Source organism: Corvus cornix, chromosome 2, assembly GCF_000738735.6.
Source record: "Corvus cornix cornix isolate S_Up_H32 chromosome 2, ASM73873v5, whole genome shotgun sequence".
NCBI lineage: Eukaryota > Metazoa > Chordata > Aves > Passeriformes > Corvidae > Corvus > Corvus cornix.
Window position 1 is genome coordinate 65,346,487 of NC_046333.1, and position 13,229 is coordinate 65,359,715.

Genomic DNA, 13,229 nt, shown 5'->3' on the forward strand with positions numbered 1-13,229 from the left:
TTTAAAGACTACTTTCCCAGTGTGGCAGCAGCAGTCCTTGCCTTCACAGCCCTGTGAAGCAGGCCAGTAACACGTCTGAGCACAACTCCTCATCCATTTCAATTTACACCATCCTCCAAGCATCCCAAATTCAACCATTCCAGAAGGGCCCAAGAGGTACCTGTGGTGGGAAGCTCAGGACAGGGTGGCCTGAGGTTGCAGGTGAGGCACTGGCCCTACCACACACAGGTCACATTGCCTCACCTTTCCTCACTGTCCCCACAACAAACAGTGAGCAAAACAAATGCATTCAAGTCTCAGGGGAAAGTCTGTGACAGGTACTGGACAAGGGCTCAAAGCAACAATGAAAAGAGGTGTGTATACACAAGGTTGGATGGTTGGTTCTTTTCCCCTAGCAAACATTTCCATTTTGTTCACCCTCTGATGACACTGCCTCCTTTGTACAGTAATCTTGGAATCTTGGCCCTCTTCAGCATCTTCTTTGCAAGACATATCATCATCTGGGATTTGTGGATAGCTTATCCACTTAAAAAAAAATACATATGACATACAATTACCGCTGTAACTTAATCAGAATCGTATTCTCTCCAAAATAAACACTCTGGTCAGTGAGCTTCAAGTGACTTTCAAACAAGGTTTACAAAAACAAAAGTGAAAAACTATGCCTACTTTCTGTATCCCTACCTCCCAAATAAAACAGTTTTGTCCTCAGTGGAAGGTTCCACCAGAAACAGAGGAAAGATAGGATTACATGGAGTATCCTACACTGGGGGGGAGGAGGGGGGCTATTAAGAGAGAGGAAAAGGATGATTGCTATCTGCTGTTTCATCTCAACAGTTGAGAAACAGGGGAAATGAGTTGGTTTTGCCACTGGGGACACACAGACCTCAGCAGGTTCCAGAGAGAAGCATCAAGGGAACTTTCCATGAGGTCCCTGGGACAAAAAAACAAGCAAGTGAGGGCAAAGGAATTAACACTTTAGGGCAAAGCAAGCATCCACTAGGCAGCTGCTAGGATCCCCTAATTTTGGGGGCAGGTCAGGTCTGGGTTTGGGGACAAGGCTGATAAGTTTATGCGTTGTCATTTTCATTAATGTCTGAGAACTACCAGTTACAGCTCCAGAGCCTTAGCAGCACACTGGAAATATACTGGATTCACTCAGGCTTTCAACTCACCCTGCTTTGGGTAGGGACTTAGCCACAGAGTAAGCAACCTACAGGTGAAATGTGAGTTCTGACTGAAGAGTGGTTATCAGTCACCAGGGTCTCTTAGAGAAGAGATGATGCAGACAGACTCTTCCCTGTTCTGATAGAAATGGAGCAACCCATGTAAGGCCATTCAGCATGTCATCACATGCATGGACATTATATATTAAAATACATACAGGGACTCCAGAAGACAGAATCCCCCTCCCTGCTTCACCAAGCCTTAGCAGTGTATCTTCCTTTAAGTAACCAATATCCAAAGGTAACAAGGCCATTCTGAACTGCTGCTCCTGACCTAACTACCTACTTGCACAGGTGATCTTCTACATTTGAAAAGCAAAATACGTCCGAAAAATTTATGATCCAGGTTCCTGGAGATTGTTTGCTGTTTCCTCTTTCCATCCCTTTAGGCTGCTTTCTCCCTTGCCCTCCTACTTTCTTCCTGTAGTTGTCATGATGTTTTTGAATCCTTAACTTCACCTTTTCTTGCCAGCCCAATCTTCTCTCAGTGGCCTAAATGCAAATCTAACCATTGAGGCTCACTGAAAGAGAAGGTGCGCTCAGTGAAACCAATTACAGAGAACAAACAGCTTATTTGTCCACCTCAAAAAGACACTTCAATTAAATTTTTAAAAGTCCATGCTTGTCCCACAGAATTACATGGCTAACTTCAGATTTGCAGCAGCAATCCTCAAACTCATCATTTAAAGATGCCCAGACCACCGCACTACTGAGTCAGTTCAGAGCCCACTTAAATCTACATTCTCCTACACATTTCCACTTGTATTTCTGGCATTATTTCATATTTTCTACTATATATTTAGAAAAAACACCAAAGAGTAAACTAAATATCCATTTGCTGTTGACTTTTTGTATTCAAAGTACCAACATTGAATGCAAGCCTTTTGTTGTAGATTGAAAGAAGGGCTTCTGTTCTTAGATCTTGTCTGCTTCACCCCACTGTACAAGGCTAGCTAGCAAAATCTGTTATCTTCTCTCTCCTGTAAGCTTGAGCCACTACTGGAGTGGCTTCTGCAAGTCCTGCATAGCCATGAATTTTGTGGAGTCACTTGGAAGTCACGAAAACTAGTTTTGTGGAAGAGTCAGCTTTGGGGCAGCATAGCTTTCTTTTTCTTTTTATTTTTTAAATTATCTGATTACTTCCCATAGATGACATTTTCACTAATCTATAGCAAAGTCCTCACATGCCTTGACTTTTGTGTTGTTGGGAAACAAGCTCCTGTTCCATGAAGGTGCAAATCATCTTTGGTGCGGCTCAGATCTGCTCAATATTGTGCGCTTCAATTTCAGTCTGCTCAACATCTCCTCTGGAACCAGCTTCCAGCAGAGCAATGCAAAGCTACACTAGCAAATCCCTCTGCCAGCTACTGGTCCCAAAACTGCAAAAGCTGTCCAGGGAAGAAGCCCTTCTGGTCCTTTGCAGGACCTCTCCTAATTGACTTTTGCTGTGCTCATGGAAACCATCTCCAGCAGGATCCAGCCTTCACTACTTCCAAAGATCATGCCCTGTTTTGCCTGTGTGCACACACCCTATCAGGATGCATTTCATGGCTCCACTGGAAGGACACTCAGGCATGTGGTAGGAGGGAAGTTCAACAGAAGGCCTCATCTGGATAGCCAGGGGAGCAGGGCTGCAGAGTGCACCAGTTTCTACCTCCCACACAGTACAGATGCAGCCCAGGTGGCTCAGAGTTTTTATTACTGCACTGATGGAGAAGCTTGAAGGAATGTAGATTTGGACAGTCTGGAAGTCATTATCCCATGGTGCTGTCTTTAGAGTAGCTATTCTGCCTTGGACAAGCTCCCTGAAAATGTACACAGCCTAACTCTTATGCAATAATAAGTGAAATGCAGCTTTACACAAAAATAGCAATATTCAGGGTACATAGATTTGTCTTTGAGGGGAATATGCATTTGCTGAACTACAGGAACCGTTGTGGAAAGCAAAGATCCTCTGCTCAAGATTGTTACTAAATATCTGCAAAGAACCAGAGGCCCAAGTTCATTCCGCACAGACCTCCATTGTGCTGTGCAGTCAGCAATATTCACACGTGATACTTGACCTTCCTGAACTGCATACTTTACAGCTAAATTTTTTTTTTTAAAAAGCAAAATTAAAAGCAAAAAAGACACTTCAAAGCATCCTCAGCATGTGCTGCAGTCATGTGCCGCATCCTAGCCACAGCTAGTGGGATTGAACTAGACATTTTCAGCAGACAGTAGCTTGATCCAGCCACAGGAGTCTCAGCAAAGCCTTTCTTCTAGAAGAGCATCAGTTTGCTTCAGCTCTCACACCAAGCTGGCTAGCAGATTACAAAGTTTATAATCTTTTATATGTTAAGGGTGTATTTTTCCCATTTTCCCGTCACATAGAGAGCAAGACTTCTCTCCCCTCTGAGTGTCCTAAAACACATTAGATTTTGAGTTTGGAAATTTACATCCCAATGGAGAGGAGAGCATGATAAAGAAAAGGGTAAGAGAGCAAAATATGTGAAACTGGGAAGGCTCATCCTTTTAGTGTGGCAGCCTCTGCTCCTCCCATTGTTGTGTGAACTGCATGTCCCTTCCTTTAACCAACTAGATTTGCTACTTGTTTATTTCTCAGTTGTCACTCTCCTCTGTTTTGCTCCTGGTTTCTTGATGAAGCAATACTGCCCAGTTTCCCAGCACTGAGCCCACTTAGCTGACAACACCACCTTTCGTTTCAGGCAGGGGAGACTGAATCAGGTTCTCTTATTCCACTATGACTACAGCGTTTAGTTAGAAGAGCAGTGGCATCTGGACTCAGGCTTATTGTATGGGTGCACCAGCCGGCGTGAGGAAAGAAGCTCGGACTGTGCTGACACACGTGGGTGGTGCGAGAGCTTCTGCCACCTGAGTCAGTAGCACAACTCCGAGCTAAAACCAAGGACACAGGCAAGCTCTGGGCTCTCAGCATCAGCACAGCATCACCTACTTTTCCCCCTGTGTTTTCTGCATACGTGCTGGGCTAAACTCCAGGGATTAATTTACCACCCACTGTGCAGTTTTGCAGAAGAGGAAGGGATCAAAGACTAGTTCAACAGCATGAAGTTGTCGCTAATGACGCAGAGGCTGATATTTCCTCTTGGCAGCCCAGAGTGTGGAGAGGGCTGGCACTGGCACCTCCTTAGGTGACACCAGCACTGCCCTCCATGCCACAGTAGCACCACTGGAATGCAGCACTGCCCAGACCCATATACATTTGGCTGCAAAAAAAAGCTCCAGGTGTGGTATCCCAGGAAAATGCCAGCTCAGCTTGCATGAGGCCAGTGTTGAAGCTACTCAGGGAAAGCCTCATCCAGATTTGGGGTACTTCGGATTATTTTTACACTCTTATCCTTTTCACTCCCTGCCCCCTCCGTGTATTTTCCTGCCTTGATCACTATCACTGAAAGGAGTCATCACAAGTCTGACTCCTGCTCTCAGACACCTGCAGCAGCACCACTTAGCATCAGTCCATATTAGCATGGGGAAAATTTGGGAAGAAACAGAACTCTCTGAACTCCTAACTGTTCCTTGTCTTTTTACCAGCTTCTATCTAATGTATTGGAACCAGCACACCTACACTACTTGTCTAGAAACTCAGGTTTCCTTTTTCAAAGCAAGGCAGATGACACCTTCCTTCCTTAAAGGGTCTTGGAACGCACACAGAGAAAGCAGTACAGCACATCGCCACTGAGTGCTACAATTAAGCAGCAGCAGCAAGCTCCTGAAGAAAACAAGCAGGCAGCTCTGTCCTGCACTCTGCAGATGAACTCAAGCTCGCTGCCAAACACAAGCAGTTCTTTCGCTGTGTGAACAGTAAACAGTAGAATTAGCTGATAACCAGCATCTTGAATTTGGCAAGGGCCTGCTTTTTTTCCACCTCCACTTTTAGGGAGCAAGAATACATGAAAACTTCCAAGCCTTTGAGATGGGAAGTGAACAGCAAACACTACCTCCCATCTCCAGCTAATCCCAGAAACATGAAGGTGTACACACTACCTATGTTTTCACCAAGCAGCTAAAGCACATCACTGAGAAAGTTCAGATCCTGCAAACATATTTAGTGTTAATGAAGCACAGCATGATTTCAGAGGGCAGGGAAAAGGAGGCAGCACAAGAGTTTCGTACCAAATGGCCTTATTCCAACCTCAAATTCCTCACAAATACATCTGATTATCTGACCAGTAACCAAATGAAGTGTTGCAAAACCTGGAGGCACTTTTCCTCAGCACTGAAAATAGCTGTAAGGAAAGGAAATGTGCCAATGAGCATCATGTAATGGAACTGACAGTGGCAGAAGGAAACTTTAGGTGGATGAAAAAGTGGATTTTGTGGGGAATTTTTTTTGTCTTTCTTTTCTTTTTCGCCCTCTCTTTCACTCACTCAAGTGCATTTCTACACAGGATAACTTCTGAAGGATAACATTTTGTTAAAGGAGACGGCCAGTCTTGTGAACAGCTATGGCAAAATGCTCTGTGAGAAGCCACCACTAAATCAACCCAGCCCATGAAACTGTGACATGCTAAATCAAGTAAAGAGGCCCTGGCTGCAGATGCAAGGGTAAGCCACAGCTGCTAGAGGAAGCACAGGGCTCCCCATTGCCCCTCACTCCCCTGCAGAGGGCAAGCCCAAGCTATGCCCCAAGCACAGCCTGCAAAGCAAGACAGGCTCAGAAGCAGACACAAAGTGCTTGTACTGCCACCTCCATCACATGTAGCACTGCTAGAGCACAGGCATACTGCGGGTAGATGCTGTTGGCCACAGCTTGGTCATGCCTGGCACAGCTCTTTGGGCAATACACATGTTCACCACAGCACTTTGAGGAGGTAGGAAAAGCCACCCAGGGAGGAAGACCTGTGCAAATTAGGAACTACAGTGAGCATGGATACATGTGACAACTAAGAGGAAGCTGGGGAAAGTGGATTGACCTCCTCATAAAGGTGCTGGTGTTAAGAAACATCTTTATGTGTGGGTTGGTCCTGGTGATCGGGATAAGAAGAAATGAAGAGGAGGCAGCAGGCCACTTCAGCTTGGGGAAGCAGGGCAGGTCTTGCCCCTTCCCCATCCCATCTTCACCACAGAGGCAAGAAAATTTAGAGGGAACTTCCATGGGAAAAGGAGCTGAGGAACAGGGGGCAATTTGCCAGCTCTTCACAGTTGCAGGAGTACTCATACATTGCTGGAGAAGAACAACAGCCAAGACACTGAGATATCATTGGTATCACACACAGCTTCCACTGCAGGGTTTGCTTTCTTGTTTCAGAAGTGGCAGATGAAGAACAGCATTGACTTGGTAAACCCAACACTTGCTTGCTGACAGTGCCCAGCTAGAGTCTGATTGCCATAGCAATGGCTCCCTGAAGAGCTGAGCAGGGGGTTTAGGCTGTGCCTGAGCCGGAATAGCCCTCTGAGCAACCCCTGCTCCAGCAAGGGCCTGCTAGCAGCTGACTACTCAGTATGCAAGTAGGGTCCAGAGCCACAAGCTGTGTCAGACACTGCTGATATTTTCTGTGAAAACCACAGCAATGACTCTTGGGTAGGAAACCCACTCTCTGTCCCCACTGCTAGAACAGCAGTTGGACCAACCCACTGTGTAGGAATCCAGAGTGCTGAGAATATTTCTGTGCCTGTTTTTAAGGGTTCTTACCCCCCTGAAGAACGCTGTTTTGACCTCCAACCTTGGAAAAAACTGCCTATGATCAGACAGGAACTAGAAAATACAGTGGTGTGAATTAGGTGATAGACTACTATGTAAGATTGTCACAGGGTGAAAAATTTAGAGGTTTTGGGCTTCTCTTTGTCGTAAATAGATAAGAGCAAAAAAATATCAAAATGGAGGGTTGTTGTTGTTCTCCAAACTGTCTTCTTCTACTACTCCATATTCTGAAGTAAAAGTAATTTGGGATGATTGGACAAAGAATTCCGCAGTTCCTGCCCGTGTTACTGAATAATTGGTAGGAAAGTGAAAATAATATACGTTTCTAGTAATCATTGGTTAAATTATCTTTAAAGGGCCGCATAAATCTTGATAATTGGACTTCTATCCTGCTTTCTGTGCTCTCTGTTATGCCTGGGTCACACTAGTGGCTCTGTTCCTCTGATAAGACTTAATAAACAACTATCTGGCAGCACTGAAACTCCAGGAAAAGTCTGGGTTTATTCTTTGAAACTCCTTGCAAGGACTTTAAAATATTCTCTCCCATCAGGAGGGATTTGATTTACGGCACGGTTTAGTGTCACTACTGGTTCGAACTTCATTATTCTGTTAACAGGTTGTTAGCATCATTAACACATTGCAACCTTTGTTTTATCCTGTCTTTGATAGATTGAAAAATTTGCTTTGTTCTTCAGTGTCTGGTAGTGAGCAGGAACTGGACATGGGTTTGGTGTACAAAGGATATTAGCATCCCCAGGGAGAAGAGATCCTTGTACTTGCCAGTCCAGCCAACTTGCAAGGTCCCCAGCATCTACGGGGGTTTAGGAAATTCCTGGCATTCACACATGTTTCTATAACCCACTGAGTCATCCATCAAGATGATACCAGTGGCGGGAAGCAAACCAGCACACCTTGAACACCTTTTGCAGAATTATATCCTTTCCTCCAACATGCTTCAGAGGTTATCAGGACTCAATAGGAATAATTGTTAACTTACATTTCAGCAGAAGCTTTCCATGTGACCTGAACACCATTTCATTGCTTTGGGTTGCACTTCTCCGTGCACATGGCAGGGATAAGCAGTTCCACACTCTACCTTGCAATCTAAGTACCTAAGATTGTGACAACAGATTTAGGTACTATACTAATACAGACTATAGGTAGGACTTATCTTATTATCTAATACATAATCTAATATTATCTAAGATTTGCACACAAATGACACCAATTCAGCAAACACTGTCTAGTGGAGTCAGTGCTGGATCTCTATTGCCTTGTATGTGGAATAATTACTTATGGTTATAAATAGACCACATTAAGAGTAACATGTGCTAGATGTGCTATCTACTAAAAGGAAGTGGGAAAAATGCTGTTAGTAATGTCTCCTTAGTCATGAAAAGGTGACTTCTGTGGTTTTTCTATTCTACCACCTGCAATTCTTATCCCTCCAGTCCAACAAGGTGCTCTCTGTGTCATAAATCTTTACATAACTTTTCTGTCAGAGTTCTATTGTGTTACCCTAGAAATTCCTGAGTTTCAGTGTTAGATGAAGACACCCCACACAAAATCGAAACATTTTGGTATGCAGTAGCTTATCAAACACACATACATCTATTTACAAGAACAGCTGGTACATTCTTGACCCCCCCTAGAAAGGGCAAAGCAGAAAAAATTAACATAAATACATAGCTTGCCCAACACAATTGTCCAAAAGGACAGAGTCTGAGAACCAGTTATACTTTGTATATACAGGGTAAATACCCTAGAATTTTTTCCCTAGTACACTGAGGTGTGTTTCATTCACTCTGAACTTCAGGTTGCTTGTGCACAGTATTTCTAAATATTCAAATATTAATTTTGCCTCTTGACAGAAAATGGAAATGGTAAAGTTAGGAAGCAGCTTATAGATCTCTTAAAAAAAGTATGTAAGTTCTTGGAAGCTGTTGAAAATAAGTGAAAAACGTGTTTTATTTCTAAGCAATATTCACCTTGCCAAGAGAGAACTCGCTCTTGGGGTTTGGTGGTAAGGTAAACAATTAGTAATTTCACCTACAAGTAGGAGATAATGAGATAGGCAAGCATTTTTCTGATCAAATGTTTCTTAATTTCAACATATCTACTTTTAGAATCCAAGTTGTTAGCTGAAAAGGTTTTGTTTTGATTAAAGTCATAATTTTCATTCATTTAAAAGAGTCAGAAATGTCAAATCATTGTTACACAGGAAGTTTTGGGCTTGGATCAAAGTGACATTTCATTTAGCAGTCTGAATAAACACACAGTTTAAAAGCCAATTCAATGAGAAGGAGAAACTCTGAAATCTAAGCAAATACTTCCAACTACTGAATCCAATTTCTCCTTGTACACAAGTCATCCCTTTGGGACTGAGAAATCCCTCTGAATTTAGGCATTTTGGAACAACCTTTTAAGTCAATTCAGAACAAAGATATCAAGATGAGGTGAGCGATTTCCTGCCTTCTCATTAAAAATATGTATTAAAAAATATCAATCTTACACAAGATAGAGAGGGGAGGTGCATGCTGGAGGATGCATAAGCTGTCATAGAACTGTATAATTTCCCTACTTGTCACACACATTAGGCAGATGTTGCAGCATTGCCTTTTCTTAGATTTGTAGTGAAATCTTTCAGGATATTTTTAATCAATCTTCATTACTTGTTGCTATCACTGCTGCATTGCTGGGCAAAGCCCTCAGATTTTATTTTTACACTTGTTGCTTGCACAGCTGCAAAGAAAAGTTGGAAAAGTCAAACCCTCAGAAGCTACCAAAGCCCAAGACAAGTAAAACCAGAGAGAATTAAGTCTTGTGAATTATACCAACTGCATGATTTTGCAGAATTTGCCTCAGGATTTGAGGATGCCTGGAGCAGACTACGCCAAGCTTGCAATTTTGTCAATTGTCTTTCATTTCATACTTTGGGGCTGTCATAGAATGAATTGTCATTATCCATGTCCCTGGGGACATGGAGCTCAGGCAGCCTCACGCTACATGTTAAAAAGCTTTCTCGGATAATGTTTGTCAGAAAACACATCTTCCACACAAAACCCTGCACTACCTGCAAATGAGCCAGAACACAGGGAGGCAGAGCCCCTGCACAGGCTCATGCTCTGCACAGAAGATGCTGCACAAGAATGGCCCCAGGCCCCTATTTCAAGGGATGCTGCCCCTAATGCAAGGCAGATAATAACAGCAGTAAATTAAAAATGCCCAAACTAGGAAATCTACACATGAAATAGCAGAACTCTGTCAAGGACAGAAACATAAAAAAACTAGAAGAAAAATGTACTTGCCCAACTCCTTGTGGCTTTTTCACCTTATAAAATCACTCTGGCAGAAGCAAGACCCCATTCTATACCAGTCCCTTATTCTTAGATGGTGCCTAGAAAAGAGTTAAACACAACAACAGGGGGTTTTTTAAGTCCCCAAACCTCTCCTAGGCTTTTGCGTGGCTTTGAATCTGTTCCTACCACCTGATCCTAACTGCTGTCACCTGCCAGTAATTTTCTGCCTTGCTCTTACTTGTTTTGCCATCACTGGATACTGCCCTGGCAGAGAGGAAACCTTGCCAGTACAAAAATATTGAAGAATATTTGAAAGGCTCCTATCTTTTCTTTAAACGAATTGTCAGAAGTGAAGAAGCAAAAATATTTGTTTCTATCAGCTGCTTCATTAGCAACAGGTTGAGGTGGTAATTAAACACTTTATGGTAATGATGGACTTAACTGGGGACTGCTTGATGGCCTGGAAATACCATGCCCACCAGTAAAGACATACAATCATCTAAGATATTGCCACTTTACACTGTTTGCTGTTGCCTCTGTACCTGAACCGTATTTATAACATGAATGAGTCAAACCCATTTTGGTGCAGCCAAGCAAGCTGGCCTAAGTCACTCCCGTAGAACTGGGCATGAGCAGACAACATTTTGTGTACACAAGGTGATTTACAGCTCCAGATACTTGTTCTATCCTTCAGCTGAACCATGTTAATGAACTAACTGGGAGCTCCCAGTTTGCTTCAGCATGAAGTCAGCTATCTCTGCACAAATCAGATGAGCCCCTGAAGTGGATTGGGAGCATTGTCAGAGTGTGTGAATGTGGCTCAGCTCCAGGGGAGAAGCAGATGTGAGCTGGGGTGTGGTACCAAGCAGATGAAAAATGGTGTTTCCATAAACAGTCCCACTAGATCTGCAGCAGCACATCTGCTGGACCCCAGTGTGCTCCTTCTTCCTTTTTCCACTCACTGCAAAAAGATTTGGGCTGAATCCTTTATTCCACTTAACCTTCAGTTGATGTTCATACCCATGGAGAGACGGCGTAAGATATGACCTTTCCCATGTATTTGCTTGCTACATCACACTGGATGTGAAATAAGAAACACTCCATGAAGTGTGGAATGTTGGATTTCAGATCCTATTTGGTGCTCATGCTTTCTTTGTGATGTTTCTGCATCCAAATTTCATCCCTTATCTAGGCTGAAGGGAATGTATCTTCCTTCTCGTATATGGGAAAACAAAGCAGATGGTCTCAGTCTGAGGGACAGATGTCCACATCAGAAAACTGTCACCGCACTTGACACCTTCCCAGCCATACTGGCCAAAATCCTCCAGAAAAGAAAAAATATACCTTGCCATTTTGCATACATTTACATTCATTTGCATGCATTCAGGCACCTACTGAGCAGAATGCTCAGCCTTCCCATTTCTTAAGTTGCACTCAACCTCAGAAAGACTGGTGTGAAGATTACTTGTTAAAAGAGCTGACTGCCTGGTGTCTTTGGTGTGCAAACTATTATTAAAACAGACCCTTCCATGCTGAAGTCCTATTCTCTTCCTGCCTTTTGTCACAGGGATGAGTCTAGACAAGGAAGAGCAGCTCATAACGGCACTGCCCCTACCCAGAAATTCTGCAAAGGAGAATGAAAACCCTTTCCTGCTAGATTTTCTAGGACATGAGCAAAGCATTTGACACTGTCCCACATGACATCCTTGTCTCTAAACTAGAGAGACACAAGTTTGACAGATGCACCACTCAGTGGATAAGGGATTGACTGGATGGTTGCACTGAAAGTGTTATGGTCAACAGGTCAATGTTCAAGTGGAAAGCAGTGAAAGCAGCATTCCTAAAGGACTGTGCTGCTTAACGTCTCTGGCAGTGACATAGACAGTGGGACTGAATGCACCCTCAGCAGGTTTGCTGGTGACACCAAGCTGTGTGGTGCAGTTGACACTCTGGAGGGAAGAGATGGCATCCAGATGGACTGGACAGGCTGGAGAGGGGGGCCTGTGTGAATCTCATGAAGTTCAACAAGGCCAAGTGCAAGGTTCTGCACCTGGGTCAGGGCAATTCCAAGCACAAATACAGGCTGGGGGAGAATGGATTTACAGCAGCCCTGGGGAGAAGGTCTGGGGGTTGTTAACAAGAAGCTCAGCATGGCCTGGCAATGTTTATTTACAGCCCAGAAAGCCAAATGTATCCTGGGCTGCATAAAAAGTAGTGTGGCCAGCAGGTCAAGGGAAGTGATTTTGCCCCCCTATGCCACCCTCGTGAGACCCCACCTGGAGCAGTCCCATCCAGCTCTGGGGTCCCCAGCACAAGAAAGACATGGACCTGTTGGAGCAAGTCCAGAGGAAGCCACGAAGATGCTCAGAGGGCTGGAGCACCTCTCCTGTGAAGACAGGCTGAGAGAGCTGGGGTTGTTCAGCCTGGAGAACAGAAGGCTCCAGTGAGACCTTGGGGAAGCCTTACAGTGCCTAAACAGGGTTCTGCAAGAGAGCTGGAGAGGGACTTTTTACAAGGGCATGTAGGGATAGGACAAGGGGGAATGGCTTTAAACTGACAGAGGGTGGGTTTAACTTAGATACTAGGAAAAAATTCTTCACTGGTGGTGAGGCCGTGGAAGAGGCTGCCCAGAGAAGTTATGGATGCCCGGTCTGTTCAAGTGTTCAAGGCCAAGATGGACAAGGCTTTGAGCAACCTGGTCTAGTGGAAGATGTCCCTCCCCATGTGTGGTGTTTTAGCAGCTTAGGAAACTTGGTTTGTAGGGACAGAAGTTTTGACCAGCTGGTTTTTTTCCATTCCCTACTAACCAAGTTTCCTAAGCTGCTAAACCACCACAATAGACACCATGACAGGGGAGCTGGGACTAGATGACCTTTAAGGTCCCTTCCTACCCAAATAATTCTATGATTCTATGAAAAGATTGGTGACATTGTCAGAGTACAGAAAACATAATCCCTTTTATTTTTTTTTTTTTTCCTGGCAGGGGATTTTCTCTTCTAACCTCAAACAACCACAGAAGGCTCTACATCTTTCTTTTTCTTA